General features: G+C 47.5%; 1 protein-coding gene across 1 annotated transcript in view; it reads left to right on the top strand.

Annotated features, from left to right (window-relative positions):
* IL11 (interleukin 11) overlaps nucleotides 1-16,014 on the top strand; it is a 50,266-nt gene that overhangs the window by 25,219 nt on the left and 9,033 nt on the right. The window lies entirely within an intron of this gene.

Here is a 16,014-nt window from a genome sequence, read left to right as displayed (position 1 = left end):
ACGTTGACGAGAGTGTATGTGTAAATGTAAATGTATTGGCATTTATATAGCGCACTACTTACCCGTAGGGTCCCAAGGCGCTTTGACCGCTGCGAAACCCTTCCTGGCTTCCCTGAGAGATGGTCCCTTAATGGGTATCTCCAGGGTGAGACCAGGCATCCCCGGCGGTCTGGTGGGGCCGTTAGTGAAGATGAGGCAAGCTAATGCCCAGAGTTGCCGAGTGTGATCGCTGATCAGAGTGGGCACCGAGGCGAGAGAATTATCGAGTCCGCTGACCCTGGTCCAGAAACCTGCCGCACCGGGAATCGAACCCTGGTCCCGGGCCGTCCTCTGCTCTCAGGTCTGCCGCCTCTAACCAGTGAGCCACACTACTTCACATGTGTGTACGGCAAGCATCTTGGACATACTGAAACGTTTTATAAGTCTTTCTTCACTTCCAGCCCCGATCACCATCTAATTTCTCGTGGCATTCTGTGCCTCGGTATCCTATACTTGACATTTGTTACTCTGTGTAGGGTGGGAAGGCCTTCCTCCACTCAGGTGATGGATGTCATAAATTCTGTACCAGCAGGGCTGCGTAGAAGAGATTAGTTATGATATGAAGTTAAACTTTTCTCACCAGTGTGATATGCTCTCATAGGGCCTCTGCTTAACCCCAAATACCACAGGTGCCTACCACTAACAACAGGATTAAACACTTCCAACACTATAGAAGCACATTCACACCTGTAAGTGAATATTTCTTCCTGGGAGACAAATATTCTTTCCGTACACGTCTCAAACACAACAAGATGATGGACGGAGTGCTGAAACATTTCAACCACTCACCTCTGGTCACAGATCTAGGTTTAATCCATCGTTCTTTTGCTCACTGTGACACCCCAGTTTGGACCCAGCCATATGCAAAACAGTCTTGACCCTGATCCTCATAGGAACAGTCCAGTCCGAACTGCCAGTCCAGATCCTCACTGGAACGGAAACAAGAATCCTGGGACACGTCCTACCAAAAAAACACAATTCTTCTTTAAGAACACTTCCTCATACTACAATATGTTATTGTTACTTGTTCAGAGTATTACTACCGTTTATTTGACTTGCGAAGCAGACACAAGCCTCCTTTTTAAGGAAAACTCATACTCGATTGCAAATATGATTCATCTCACAAGAAAGACCCCCCAAGAAAGCACGCTTATATTTCGAAGAACAGGCTTTCTCCCACAACTGCAATCTTCTTGGGACACAAGCATACTCCTCTACCAATAAAGAGAACCCTTACCACAGAAGAGCACACTACCACTCAAAAGCACACTTATTGTACACTTACAAGTACGCTTCCTTCCACAAAACATTTTTGTCCCAAAGATAACTTTTCCAACAAGACTTTTTTACACAGGCCACGCACTCTCTCATAAGGCTACGACCTATAGGCCGCATTTCCTCCAACAAGGGTTCCTTTTGCAGAAAACGCTTTCTTTCATAAGATTGCATCATGCTGGCCACACGCTCCCACCACAAGACATCTTCCAAAGACTTAGGTCCCATCTCAGGACTTTTACACTCCCCCAACCCACACCACAAGACTTCTTCATACAGAGAACACTTTGCAGGGCAAAACTTCCTCCAACATCAAACACATCGATCAACAATATGTTGAAGGACTGGGTTCTTTGGACCCAGCGGTGCCAGGGCACAACACCTGAAACCTTCGTGGGTAACCTGCTCCGGCGTACAAATCACAGAGACACGGGACACTTCCTTCGGCGTCAAAGAGTCAAGGTTTATTTACTGCAGGGAACACAGAAGTCACAAGAAGTACATCGAGTGTAGTTCGGGGAGACTGCTTCAAATTGTATTTGTGGATCGCTCCTTTTATACAGTTTCTACCCATAGGATAACATGATACACAATAGTTTACAACCTGGTTCCCACAAGTCGCTCTCAGAGGGGTCGCTTAGATCACTTTGAAACACACAAGATCCGGAACATAAGTGCGGAAACATTTGGCGGTTCCCAACTGTAAAAACCCATCTTCCCACCATTAGTAAATTCCAATCAGCAGTAAAGTAGATCGAAACAGGAACGAAGACAGGTGCAGAGGAAGACGGAGACAGTGGGGAGATCGGAAAGGGTGTAAAAGGGGAGTGTCGAGAAGCACGAGATACAGGCATCAAAGGGACGTGCCTAATGAGATGCACAACTGAGACAATAAGCCCGTGCGGCAAGATGAGCCTCGAGCGGCGCCATCTGCCTTACAGTAGCATCCCCCTCGTCATAAAGACACTTTCAAAGAACATGTGTCTTCCGCAAATATCTTGGGAGTCCCAGGGTCGCGAAGCGGACAGCGTCCGTTCGCTGGCTACTTGAGGGCAAGAGACAAAATGGATGCCGTATCTAAGATGGAACCCGTGGGTACAGATGACAAACCCACATAACAAACGAACGGTTTAAGTTAGCACAGCGAAACTGCGCACACTTGCTAAACTCGTCATTTGCGGTTCATAGATACTAGACTCGACCATATTCGTGTGAGTCGAAAACACCACTTACAATTGTCACGGAACCTCAGACGCTCCTTTTGCCCTCATGTAGGCAAGCACTAGTCGGAATCATACTCGATATTCATCAGACCATCAAGATGTCGTTGTAGCATAGCTCTGTCCAACCGAGTCCCCTTGGTAACAGATGGTTGTCTCATACACGTTGTAGCACAGAGGCCACATAAGGCAGGACCACACTGCACACAAAGGCAACACGTGAACAGGAACACTACCACAACCCCGATGATCGTCAGAATCTTCCAACCCCAAGTCGACACCAGGCCCCAAAACCAACCAAGTAGCGTCCAATCCCCTACATCCACGTGTATGGATTCGGAGATCTTATGCAACTTCGAGATGGCTTGATAGACAGTAGGAGCATTATCTGGAATGAAAATGCAACAGCTCGAATGGATCACTTTACATACCCCACCGCGATCTGCTAAGACAACATCTAAAACCATACGGTTTTGTAATGTCATAAGTCTCTCCGCCTGAAGTTCTGTGGTGATATTACCAAGGGCACTGGCAGTAATGTTAGCTGTCGATTCTACCACTCGAGTCAAATGTCTCAGGTTCCTACTATTAACCATAGGTCCCCAAAACGGGAGGAAACCCTTGAAAAAGTCTCCTGCCTCTTGACCGGCAGTATCCTCTTCACTAATTACGCCTCGTACAACTCTAGTCTTATGATAATCGGCATCTACAGTAAACGTCGGAGGCAACAGATTTGCAACAAAACATGAGCCCATGAAGTCTGCGGGCAACCATGTGTATGCACGATCATGACAGATGAAGTACGTACCCTTGGCAGCCAGAAGCACAGGGATCGGGGACATTGACAGAACGTAACTTTCAGTGCAAGCACTTACTCCAAGTGAGGCTTGCGAGCCACGACCCACAAGACAAAAATTACCAGTGTGGGGTACGACCCATATTGGAGACGAGCTTTTAAGCTGCTTTTCATTAGTGAACGTACTATATTCCCCTCTATTCGGTGCCCTATAGGCTTGTACCTCTGCCTTAGGGATGAGATAAGCATCATAGATCTCATCTTCCAAATCCTGTATTATCATCGATACCACCCACTGCCATGAGGTAGGACCCGGTTTGGGGGAACGTTCTGGAGAGGGGTGGAAACCTAGTGCGCTTCGAAGCATTGTTTGGTATGCTCGAGCTGACCCTTGGAAACTATACGGTAACACCAGATATGGAATCCCCTTACCCGTAGTATGTGGCATCAACCCACACACCCAACAATTAGTAGTGTTAACCACTAACTGATGCTGATGGAGGAGCTGGATAAAGGAATTGTTGCGGAATTCTACACGTCTAGCCTGTTCGTGTTCTGGTAACATATGAAAGGAATGAGGAGAAGCAGTAGAAGTAATGTTAGGGTAAGGAGTAGGAGTAGGGGTAGGAAGTAAGAAGTAAGACATAGTGTAATACACCCCACCCGCCAAAAATGCGGAAGCAGTTAAAAACAATACAAACAATTGGGATACAAAACATTTCGTACGACTAAGTTTCTGCAGCTTGACTCTATACGCCTGCGTTCCTTCCAAATCGTTCAGCTTTGAAAATGCCATTTCCCTACGACCGTCCGCAACGTTTCTTGACGCACTTCGTTCTGTGCAGCAATAGTCAATTCCCAGGAGTTCCTAGGAACCGACGGCCTTTAACCTAGCGTCAAGACCTACTGTCCAGAAGGAAGTACGCGCGCGGCCCTACGGCCCTCAATACACAATATGTATTTTATTTAGCACAAATAGTTCAGCTGTGGAAGGAAAAAGATACAAGAAAAAAATCTTAATATATGTACAAAACAATTTTCAGTGATACGAATTGTTCACAGTTGATCAGGGGAAACGAAGATATTGCAGTTATCAGTTTCAGCAAAGCAAGAAAAAATTTATTTGTCCTTAGTATGAGAACGCAAAGAATATCGATGTTTCCCGGGACGTGTCTGCTCGTCAAACAAAGGATCCGTTGAGGAGACAGCGTCCTGTTGATCAGTTTGTTGATTTGGTCTTGAGTCTTTTGCTGACAATGTTCCAACAGTGGCTTTCTGCTGCGCTGAGTGTTCACCAACAAGTTGTGCGTCACTGAAAGGTACAAACGCCGGCAATGTCTCTGCTTCTGTTGACGCAATGCCTTTCCTCACCCACGGGTCTGCCGGCAAAGGAATAGGGACTCGCTTACAATGGGTAGCATGTACCCAATTCTTCCGCCCCTCGAGACGAACGGCAGTCCTCGTGGCCAAAAGCACCTGGTGAGGTCCAACAAAGCGGGGGTCCAAATTCTTCTTGCGCGAAAAATTTCGGGTGACAACCCAATCACCAGGCTGGAGCTGGTGGCCTGGACCCTCCGTCTGCGTCGGCAAGGCGTCGTAAACCTGTTGATGAATTAACCTCAGTTTAGCAGTCAAGTCATGTAAGTAGTCAATCAACATCGGATACTCAAGATCAACAAATATACCTGGCCTAGGAACCCCCCACACATTCGCAGGACGGCCGAACACTATTTCATAGGGACTAAGCCCTATTCGGGAGTGTACAGTCGCCCTAGTTGACAGTAGTGCTAGAGGCAAAGCGTCAGGCCACGAAAGTCCAGTCGTAGCCTGGATTTTCGCTAATTTTAGTTTAAGGGTGCCATTGTACCCTTCAACCAATCCAGCTGACTGGGGATGATTGGCGCTGTGGAATTTTTGATTAATTCCAAGGCCCTTACACACACTCTTCATCACACTTCCAACAAACTCACTTCCGTTATCTGACCACACGACTCTAGGCATTCCATACCGAGGAAAGTATTCCTTCAGTAGGATTTTCGCAGTAGACAAAGCAGTATTATCTTTGAGGGGATAGGCCTCGATCCATCGGGAGAATGCGCAAACCACAACCAAAACGTATTTCAGGTTATTGCATCGCTCCATATGGATGAAGTCCAATTGGATCACCTCAAAGGGATACGAAGGAGGAGCAAAACTGCCAGGGGGAGTCGGGGTTCCTTTGCCAGGATTGTACATTATACACACCATACAATTCTTCACCAAACGTTCAGCACACTTAGTAATTCCATCATTCTTCCACACATCAGCCAACAACTTGCAAATACCTTTCGCGCTAATATGTGCTAACCCATGTGCCATTTGCACAACGGCCAGTACATACGCATCAGGCAACATCCATCTTTTCTGATCTGACAAATCAATCCAGCAACCATTCACATCCAACCTTCCCGTACTTTCTTTCCACTTCATCTTTTCAGTGTCGGTGGCCTCATTCTGAATTGCTTTCACACTCTCTATAGTATTCTCACACATACTTGATTCTGTAGGCCACCTAACCGAATTCGTCACATACATTCGAGTGCTAAGGTTCCGGGCAGTCTCCTTAGCAATCTCATCTGCAAACGCATTACCACGACCAACACCATCCGTCACTTTACGATGCGCACTACATTTAACAATTGCAACTTGAGCAGGCAAAGTCAATGCATCCAAAAGATCGTTCACAAGCTGGCCATGCTGTATTTTCGTGCCATGTGACGTCAAGAAACCACGTTCTCGCCACAATCGTCCGAAACTATGCGCTACACCGAAAGCATACTGACTATCGGTGTACACATTCACACGTTTACCTTTTGCTAATACACATGCTCTAGTAAGAGCGATCAGCTCTGCAGCTTGGGCAGAATTCTGATTCAATCTCGCAGTCTCAACAACAGTATTCAACGTCACAACAGCATAAGCAGTAGTCACATCACCATTCGGCAATTTAAAACATGACCCATCCACATACAGGATGCCATCCGGGTCTTCCAATGGGGTGTTTTTAAGGTCCACACGACCTTTTGTTTCCTCCTCTGTCCGCAAGTAACAGTCATGTTCTGTTACTGCATCTGACTCTGCACTAATTGGTAACAAAGTTGCCGGATTTAGGACATTACAACGTTTTATCTGAATGTGGCTTGCCAAGAGCGTCAATTCGTACCCAGATAACCTCGCACTCGTCAAGTGCTGAGTTTTCGTTCGATTCAAAAGAGTATCGACTGCATGCGGAACCATCACCGTAAGCATATTATCCATGACCAATCCTGCTGATTGTCGGATGGAGACCGCAGCTGCCGCAGTTGCTCTCAAACAACTCGGCAATGCTCTAGCTACTGGGTCTAAGGTCGAGGAAAAATATGCACATGGACGTTGCTTACCACCAAAAGGTTGCGTTAAGACACTCAACGCACAACCTTCCCTCTCGTGAACATATAACGTGAACGGCTTGCTGTAATCAGGGGTACCTAACACAGGGGCCGAACACAATGAATCACGTAATTCAGAGAAACTTTTCTGACATTCTTCCGTCCATGGTAAAGGAGTCGAAACATCCTTGCACGTAAGAGCCACCAATGGTTTCGCTAGCAATGAAAAATTAGGAATCCACTGCCTGCAGTACGATGTGATACCTAGAAAGGCACGCACATCTCTTTGGGTTTGTGGCACAGCCATGCGCGCAATCGCTGCAATTCTCTCTGGGGTCAATCTCCTTCCCTCCTTTGACAATAAGTGACCTAGATAGGTTACTTCTTGACAACAATATTGGAGTTTAGAAGGTGACACCTTGTGATTTAACTCACAGAGATGTTGCAGCAACGACACTGTAGCAATTTTGCAAATGTCCTGAGTATCAGCAGCCACCAATAAGTCGTCGACGTATTGGATTAAAGCCGCACCAACCGGCAACCTAAACGCATCTAGTTGACCCTTCAAAGCTTGACTGTAAATCGATGGACTTTCACAGTAGCCCTGAGGAGCGCGTCTGAACCGGAAGCTACGTCCACCAAGAGAGAAACCGAAAAGGTCCCTGCTCTCTTCGGCAATCGGGATGCTGAAAAACGCATTTTTCAAATCAACCACCGAAAACCATGAAGCCGTAGCTGGAATCAGAGTCAGTAGCGCCGTAATGTCAGGCACAACAGGGAATTGAGGAACCACAATTTTATTCACCTCCCGTAAATCGATAACAAAACGATAAACAGGCGGTTTGGTAGGATCAGTACGTTTAAGAATGGGCAGTACAGGACTATTGCACACGTTTCCCCGAGTTTCTTCAATGACATCTTTCTCGATCAAATCATAAATGATCGCTAACAAAGCTCGTTCACCATCCAGGGAGATACGATATTGGGGAATACGTGGTAATCGCACATTCGATTTCAACTGAACAACATAAGGGGAGATATCAAGTAGGCCCACGTCGTTTGGACCCGTCGCCCACAAAGATGCAGGAAGAGAACTCAATTCCGGTGGAAGCTTATCGAGGGACAAGTACATGGGAGAGACTACCCTCTCTCCTAACGTAAGCTTTACACCCGCAGGAGAACAATACAAAGTTGCATACAAACGTTTAAGCAAATCCAGACCCAAAAGATTTTCACCACAACCAGTGGTCAAAATCAACGGAGCTTCGAGCTCACGAGGCCCAATTTGAAGGGGCAAAGGGCGCGAAACTGGATTGCTAACGGGGGCGCCAGAGAATCCAACGGATACATTTGTTAAGCCAGACAAAGGTGCGCCAGGGAGTTTCGAATGCATAATAGAACTTTTCGCTGCACCAGTGTCCAACAGAAAAGGCTCAACGACGCCCGATGTAGCAACTGCGACGTAAGGCCCTCTCTGATCAACCGGAACTGATACCACTCCCTCTCCTTGTCTTTGGCTGTCCTAGTAATTACTATCGTCAGTTCCCTGATCGACGTAATAATCGTCTACATTGTACTGCGCAGATCGTCCTTGCGATGATCCACGTTGGTCGAAACAATTATTAGAATTTGATGAGTTGTCAGAGCGATCATTCTGAGCACCACGACCTCTACCACGTGATGCGTGCTGTGCACCACCACGGCCTCCTCTAGACGAATTACCACCACTACGGTCATTCAAAGCAGGACAATCAAATTTAATGTGTCCCTCCTGTCTACAATAAGCACATTGATTGTACCCCAACGAAGATCTCTGAAAAGATGAATCATTACGCGGCTGCGATCGATTCGATTGCGACTGTGATCTATTCTGATGAGAAGCATTCTGATTAGAACGCGGCGGATATGCTTGTTGTAACAACACTTTAGTTTTCAGCTCTTTCGTCTTTTTATCGGCACGGTCATTTTCCTCTTTTTCTCTATTTTCGTAATATTGTGCCGTAGCCAGAATCTGAGCTGAGGTAGAAACGGCCCATGAACTTTCTGAATTTTTCAATTTATTGCACAAGTCGGGCAATAAGTTCGATACAAATTTATCCACAAACAGCCTTTGTCCACCCTCAGTACCCATATCCTGCCCACTATGATCGACGAATGTTTCCTCGAACCTCGTAAAGAAGTCTGAAACACTCTCATCTTTCTTCTGCTTACAGGCTGACAACTTGTCCCAATTTACCCTCATAGCTGGCATAAGCGTTTTCATTAACGTAATGATTCGCTGGGGAAGAAGTTCAATCAACTGATCGGGTTTAGTAGCAGCCACTTGTCCAGCGTCTGCCGCTGTAATGGCAGCCCAATCACCACCTAATTCATTCGCGTGATCTTGGTGACGAATCTTGGCCCATACCGGTTGCGGTACGACATTGCCAAACAACATGTCGATATCGGCCAGATTCATTATCGTAGCGTCTACGAGCTGCGATAATTCTTTGTAATACCCCGCAGGATTTTTGCGAGGATCAGGCAAAGTTTGTTTCACCTGAAGCACTTCCGATCGTTTCCAAGGGAGGTGTATCCACACTCTCTGGAAATGTGCTGGTATTGGAGCATTAGCATTAGTATTATCAGCGGGTACCCAAACTGGCGGAACTTCTCGCATAGGATATTGGCCAGACCCATCTCGTTGTTCAATGTCCTCAACGAACAATGCATGAGGAATAGGAGCAGGACGAAGAGATAGCAACCGTTCAATAGCACGTCGGACATTAGTATCGACTATCAGTCCAGTTGCGAACTGAAGCCGAAGATTAGACAGGGCGGTCAGCACCTCGTCAGGCGCATTGGCCGCTATCTGATCATGTAAGAACTTGCACATTTCATCAAACACATATCTCTGAGTAGGTATGTTGAATTGATCAAACGTTTCGAGGACAACACGAGGTGGATTTCTAACAGGGTTTATCATCCAACCCATCGCCATATTGTATAGCGCAACACGTTCTCTATTACCAGGAAGCTGGCTACGTCTCTGTGGACCATCAGAACCTGCAGACCCAAAAACAGGTCCGAGCGACTGAAAGAAGTTTGTCGCAATGGGAGAATCACGATTACGGGTAGAGGGACAAGAATAAGACACAGGACTAACAAGAGAAGGAGTAGAAACATTAGCAACAACAGGGGTTAACAACACAGGAGCAGTAGCGTGAGCAGTAGCGGGAACAGGAGTATGTGGAAGCGGAGGAGCAGTAGGAATAGAAAGAGGCAAAGGAGCAGGAACAGTCGGAAGAGCAAGTGCAGGTTGAGGAACTGGTGGAACAGGTACGGCAGGGACCACAGGAGATGCGGTACCCTGTACGTACGGAGGTGGCGACTTCATAAGATAGGACATTAAAGAATCCTCAACTGCCTCTTCCTTCTTATCCGACTCCGTAGACAAAGCAGGATAGCATTTGTCTATGGACATACGCTGTAATCTCTCAAACACTTCCTTATCCTTATCCTCCTTATCACGCTGAAACTGCTCAGCTTTCTTCACTATAGTAGCAACAGTATCTCGCTGACTACGTTTATTTTGTCTGATCTCTTTCTGTCGGGCTTCTTTGCGCCAGAACCGAAAGGCATCAAACATGGCCGGCCTTGATTTACGTTCGAACAACTTTATTTCCAAATTATCTAAGATCGACGCTTCGAAGCTACCATGAGGTGGCCAACGAAGATCGCCGTCTTTCTTTGTATATTTGATCCAGTAATCGTTAAAAGCAATCGGGCCTAGCCCATGTTTGCTATATAGGTCATATGTAGGAGTTCCAACCGGAGGTATCGGACACGAGTCCTCCAGCAGGGACTCCGCACCACAAGGTCTAAAGCAACTGAACAAAGTACTGCGACCAGGCATCTTGCACACTAGCCGAGTTTCACAAACTTCAAGGGTTACGGGATTTCGGGATTTACCAAGTCCCAGCAAAGAACTAAACCCTCGGTCTTTGGCGGCTGCAGTCGTCAAACAAATACAACAACAACAAAGTACGCTAGCAAAGTGTCACCGACAAAAACACTCACACAGCGTGTACAACAAAGACACCCGCTAAAGTGTCTACAACAAAAACACTCGCTAAAGTGTTTACAACAAAGAACTCTGGGAGCGACCCACAAATACTTAACTCAAAGATCAATGGCGTCCTCAGGAAGGCCCGTCAATCGTCTCGCTATACCAAGGTCTACGCCAGGCGCCAAAACAGGTCTACAGTCAGGGCAGCAGTCCGTCGCAGCCGTTAGGAGGCGGGAATCTTCGCGGGAAAAGTCTTCGGGCCACTTATTTCGACAACAGGATCGATGAAGCGGGGTGCACCTTCCCTCGGAGATTTCACACGAAGTTCCTCACGATCGTCAGGCTTGGACCGGTACCACTGATGAAACCCCACGTTGGGCGCCAACTGAAGGACTGGGTTCTTTGGACCCAGCGGTGCCAGGGCACAACACCTGAAACCTTCGTGGGTAACCTGCTCCGGCGTACAAATCACAGAGACACGGGACACTTCCTTCGGCGTCAAAGAGTCAAGGTTTATTTACTGCAGGGAACACAGAAGTCACAAGAAGTACATCGAGTGTAGTTCGGGGAGACTGCTTCAAATTGTATTTGTGGATCGCTCCTTTTATACAGTTTCTACCCATAGGATAACATGATACACAATAGTTTACAACCTGGTTCCCACAAGTCGCTCTCAGAGGGGTCGCTTAGATCACTTTGAAACACACAAGATCCGGAACATAAGTGCGGAAACATTTGGCGGTTCCCAACTGTAAAAACCCATCTTCCCACCATTAGTAAATTCCAATCAGCAGTAAAGTAGATCGAAACAGGAACGAAGACAGGTGCAGAGGAAGACGGAGACAGTGGGGAGATCGGAAAGGGTGTAAAAGGGGAGTGTCGAGAAGCACGAGATACAGGCATCAAAGGGACGTGCCTAATGAGATGCACAACTGAGACAATAAGCCCGTGCGGCAAGATGAGCCTCGAGCGGCGCCATCTGCCTTACAGTAGCATCCCCCTCGTCATAAAGACACTTTCAAAGAACATGTGTCTTCCGCAAATATCTTGGGAGTCCCAGGGTCGCGAAGCGGACAGCGTCCGTTCGCTGGCTACTTGAGGGCAAGAGACAAAATGGATGCCGTATCTAAGATGGAACCCGTGGGTACAGATGACAAACCCACATAACAAACGAACGGTTTAAGTTAGCACAGCGAAACTGCGCACACTTGCTAAACTCGTCATTTGCGGTTCATAGATACTAGACTCGACCATATTCGTGTGAGTCGAAAACACCACTTACAATTGTCACGGAACCTCAATGTCCCACCACAAAACTTCCTCTTAAATCCACAGGTACCATCACATGACTTTCACTTATAAATCACACTTCCCCTCCCCTTCCTACCACACTGAACACTTCGGAAGGCAAGACGTCTTCAGCCGCACACACATTCACCAACACAACTTCTGCACTCAGTCCACATGTCCCACCACAAGGCGTCCTTTGGAGATCATAGGTTCTGTCACAGGACTGTCACATATAAATAACACTCCCTCCTCCCACACAGAACACTCCATGAGGCAAGTTTCTTCACAGCACACACATCCAATAAGAAGATGTCCCACCACAAGACTTCCTCAAAAGACCATCACAGGACTTTCACTTACAGATCACACTCAGCCTCTCACCCCAACACAAGATTTCTTCCCAAAGAGAACACTTAGTGATGCCTGACTTCCTCCCACAACACACACATCCAAGAACAAGACTTCCACGTTCAGGCCCCATACCTCACCACAAGACTTCTTCCACATACTGTCCATCCTACCTCAGGACTTTAATTTATAGACCACACTTTCTACCACAAGACTCACAGAGAACATTTACTCCCTCCTCCTACACATGACTACCGCATTCGCCCACATGCTCAACCACAGGGTATCTGCCACTGACAATAAATCCTGCGTCGTTCTTTCAGCTACAGGCTGCGCTTCAGTATAGAGAGAACAATGCGTCATATTCATACAAAACTTCCTCATAGAGAACACATTTCCCACCATTTGATACCCATCTTCAGGGCACTTTTCATACCTCAAGGTTACGCTTTCTATCGCGAGACTTTCTCACACAGAACACACTTGTCTCACTGGCCCATTTTCTTAACAAAAGTACGATTCTTTCCACAAACGTTCACACGTACTATCCCCAAACAGTATTTCATCCCATGTGACTGTCCCCACAGAGAGGAGCATCTCACACAAGACTGCCTCCCATATCCCACACCACCCTCCCTTACAGAGCAGTCCCTCTCACAGCGCTCATTTCTACCCACAACCCTTATATCTGTCCACACACCGCACATCTTGCACAAGACTTACTCCCAAAGGCCACACTTCTTCCTATATGCTTTTTTCCCCCAAAGACCACACATCTTTCAAGAGTCCATGGGGGCACCAACAGGCTCCTCTTCCCCATGGAGGAGAACGCTAATTCTAACAACACTGTCTCCCCCCTCCGAACTGGATTTTTCACCAGCATGAATATGCCTGTCGCACAGGAGAACCCGCCCTCGGATGTCTGTATTTATCTATATTTGACAATCTCCTGTCATCCTTTGCGCCATTCCTCCTGGCAGAGGAGCCTGATTTGGGAGTCTACAGCCTCCCAACCCCCTCGCCCCCTCCTGTCCCACAGGGCACCCTCTCCACCCGCAGTGCAAAATGGCAACATGTAGTGGTCGCTAAATGTGCACGTGGTGCCCACGCGCTGCTGGCAACCGCCCAGCTCGCGGCACAGCGCGTATCTCTATCTGGCGCGGCCCCCGCCGCTCTTCCCGCACTTCCACGGGGGTTTGTGTTCTCGGAGAAGCACCGAATCCAAAAAGAATCTTTTTGACAATGTTCGTTGTGACTAAGGGTCATGTGCCAAGACACAAAAACAAGCCAGTGTCACATTAGTGAAGTTCTGCCAAATGTGCTTTTTCGCCTTGGCTTCCCCGTAGACTAAGGTGGGGGAGAGGCTATAGGTTAAAAGCACCTGCCAACAGGTAACTTTCTTTAAGCTCACAACGTTCACAATTTTCCAGAGGCTTGTATTGAATGCACTGTTTACATATCTCATACGATAAACGGAACCTTTTGTGGTGCGTAACTATTAGAGACTAATAATTGCATTAGCCTTTTGACGGGCACCTCGAGCTAGTCCAGCATATTTACCTAGGGAGTAACTGTAAGGGGCATTTTAGAAGGGAGGTGGTGTGGCCTAACGCTTAGAACCGCTGACCTTTGAACCGTGGAAGCACGTTCGCGTCCCGGCATGGGGTCCACACTTGCGATCGTTCCCCTGAGGCTAGAAATATGAATCTTATATAATACAGTGGTCATGCAAGCGCTATATAAAAACTGCAAACATATCTTCACAAGAAGAAAAGTTTAGGCAAACGTGTGTAAGGAAACAAACAGAACGACAACTCCCAGAATGCAGAGTGTCGCTGGGGAAAAAGTCAGGCGGCTGAAAACGTGATACAAGTTCACCCTGAAGGGAGGTCATTTCTCTGCCGGAGATGGCCATATATTTCCGCTGACCTGGCTCTCACTTCCACATCCTGCGACACGGCCCTGCAAAGAGACTGTTACTGTTTGGGGCGTAGAAGCCGGGTCCATGGGGAGGTCAAGTTTACAAAACGAAAGTCTCTTGGGATTTCGCACTCTAGCTTCACCGAGTCCCTCGAGAGAACCCGGGCCCGTCTTTTCCAGCACAAACAGACAAACATCAGGCTGTCTTTTCCTGTCTTCGAGCCAAGGGCTCGCTGCTTCTGCCAGGAAGCCGCGTCAGAGGGGGGAGGGGCTGGAAGCGACGCACTGATAAAGTGATGCATGCCCCCTCGCCTTCCCATTTTAGCTGCGTCCTGCACGAAAAGCGGTGGCTTGTGACCCCAAAACATCCCGCCGCACGCCGCCCTTGTGATTTCCGCTCTCTGAGCGCATTTGTGGGAACCCCAGTAGTCCTGGCAGCCTCCAGAGCCCCTGCAGGAGGGAGGAGGGGCGGCTCGCCTCAGACGTGAACCTGGGATGAACTTGGCTGGTGCTCACCAACTGGCTGTGAGACAGGCTTCTCTTCTGTGGTGTTTTGCAAAAGTCAAAACAGCGATTTGCTTTTTTTTTATAATGTAGAAACAACTCTTTTAGAGCATAGGCGCCGAGCCTTTGGTCCTGCCCCAAGGCTGTGCTCTAGGCCCACCTGGGCGTAGCAGAAAATGTTCTCACCGTCAGACAGACAGACATATTTTTTTTTTTAGGGGGCGGGGGAGGGATCGCGCGACAGGGTGGAGACAACCACAGACTCTGCACCAGCCCTGTCCTCTTTCAGGCCAGCTCCCTGTTGGGGGAGCGAGAGAACCCCGAAAGACCTGCCTATCTATGGTATAGCGTGGCTAAAACGGCTTCTGCCGGAAGGCGGTGACTTCAGATGTAACAGAAATCATGTTATAGATTATTGGTAATGCACTCATGTCATCCTAATTCCGCTTCAACGCTACTGGCCAGTGGCCACCCAATCAATAGTTTGTAAAGTTCAGTAAAATCACCAGCTCGTCGCACTCAACTGAGGCATCAGTAGACAGCTGCCTTTATGGTGATACATGAATGTTTTATTTCCTGGTTCTGTTATCATATTTGCCCCCATCCAATCACCTCTATAGGGAGAAAGTCTGTCTTTTACTGCTCCATGGGCGCAGGCCTGCTAGTCTAATGATGGAGCGCGAAGGACCTTGGTCCTTAGATTTTCTTCTAAAAGCTCTTTGTAAGACCCGGCCTGTTGCACAACTACAACATTGGCTCAGGAGTTTGCTGCTGGATTTGCCATTTTTTTCTTTTTAGGAGGCAGGGGTGGTGAATCAATGGTATTGAGACAGCTAGATGGGTCAATGCACAAACTACAGATCTATATGCAAATTGTAGGTCAGAGGTTTCCAAAGAGTTGGTTATATGACTTACCTGGTGTGTACGAGGCTGTAAATCTGCAAGCCAGAGATAAGCTCTACGTTTCAAAAGTAATAGAGGTACTCTTCTTGTGCGGGGGTGTTTTCTTAAATGAATGCTACTAGGAGTGAGGCCTGGCAGGTAGACAGGTGAGTTCTGGGAATTAAAAAAGTTGGTCATTTATTGATATTGCCCTTGTGATGTTCTTCGCATCAATGGAAACAGGGTCGCCAGTGAGAGCTGGCCGCCCCAAGTCTGATGTTCATC

Source organism: Lissotriton vulgaris, chromosome 7 (genome assembly GCF_964263255.1).
Source record: "Lissotriton vulgaris chromosome 7, aLisVul1.2, whole genome shotgun sequence".
NCBI classification, from domain to species: Eukaryota; Metazoa; Chordata; class Amphibia; order Caudata; family Salamandridae; genus Lissotriton; species Lissotriton vulgaris.
Note: the sequence above shows the minus strand (reverse complement) of the source record. Positions and strands in the feature narration are given on the sequence as shown.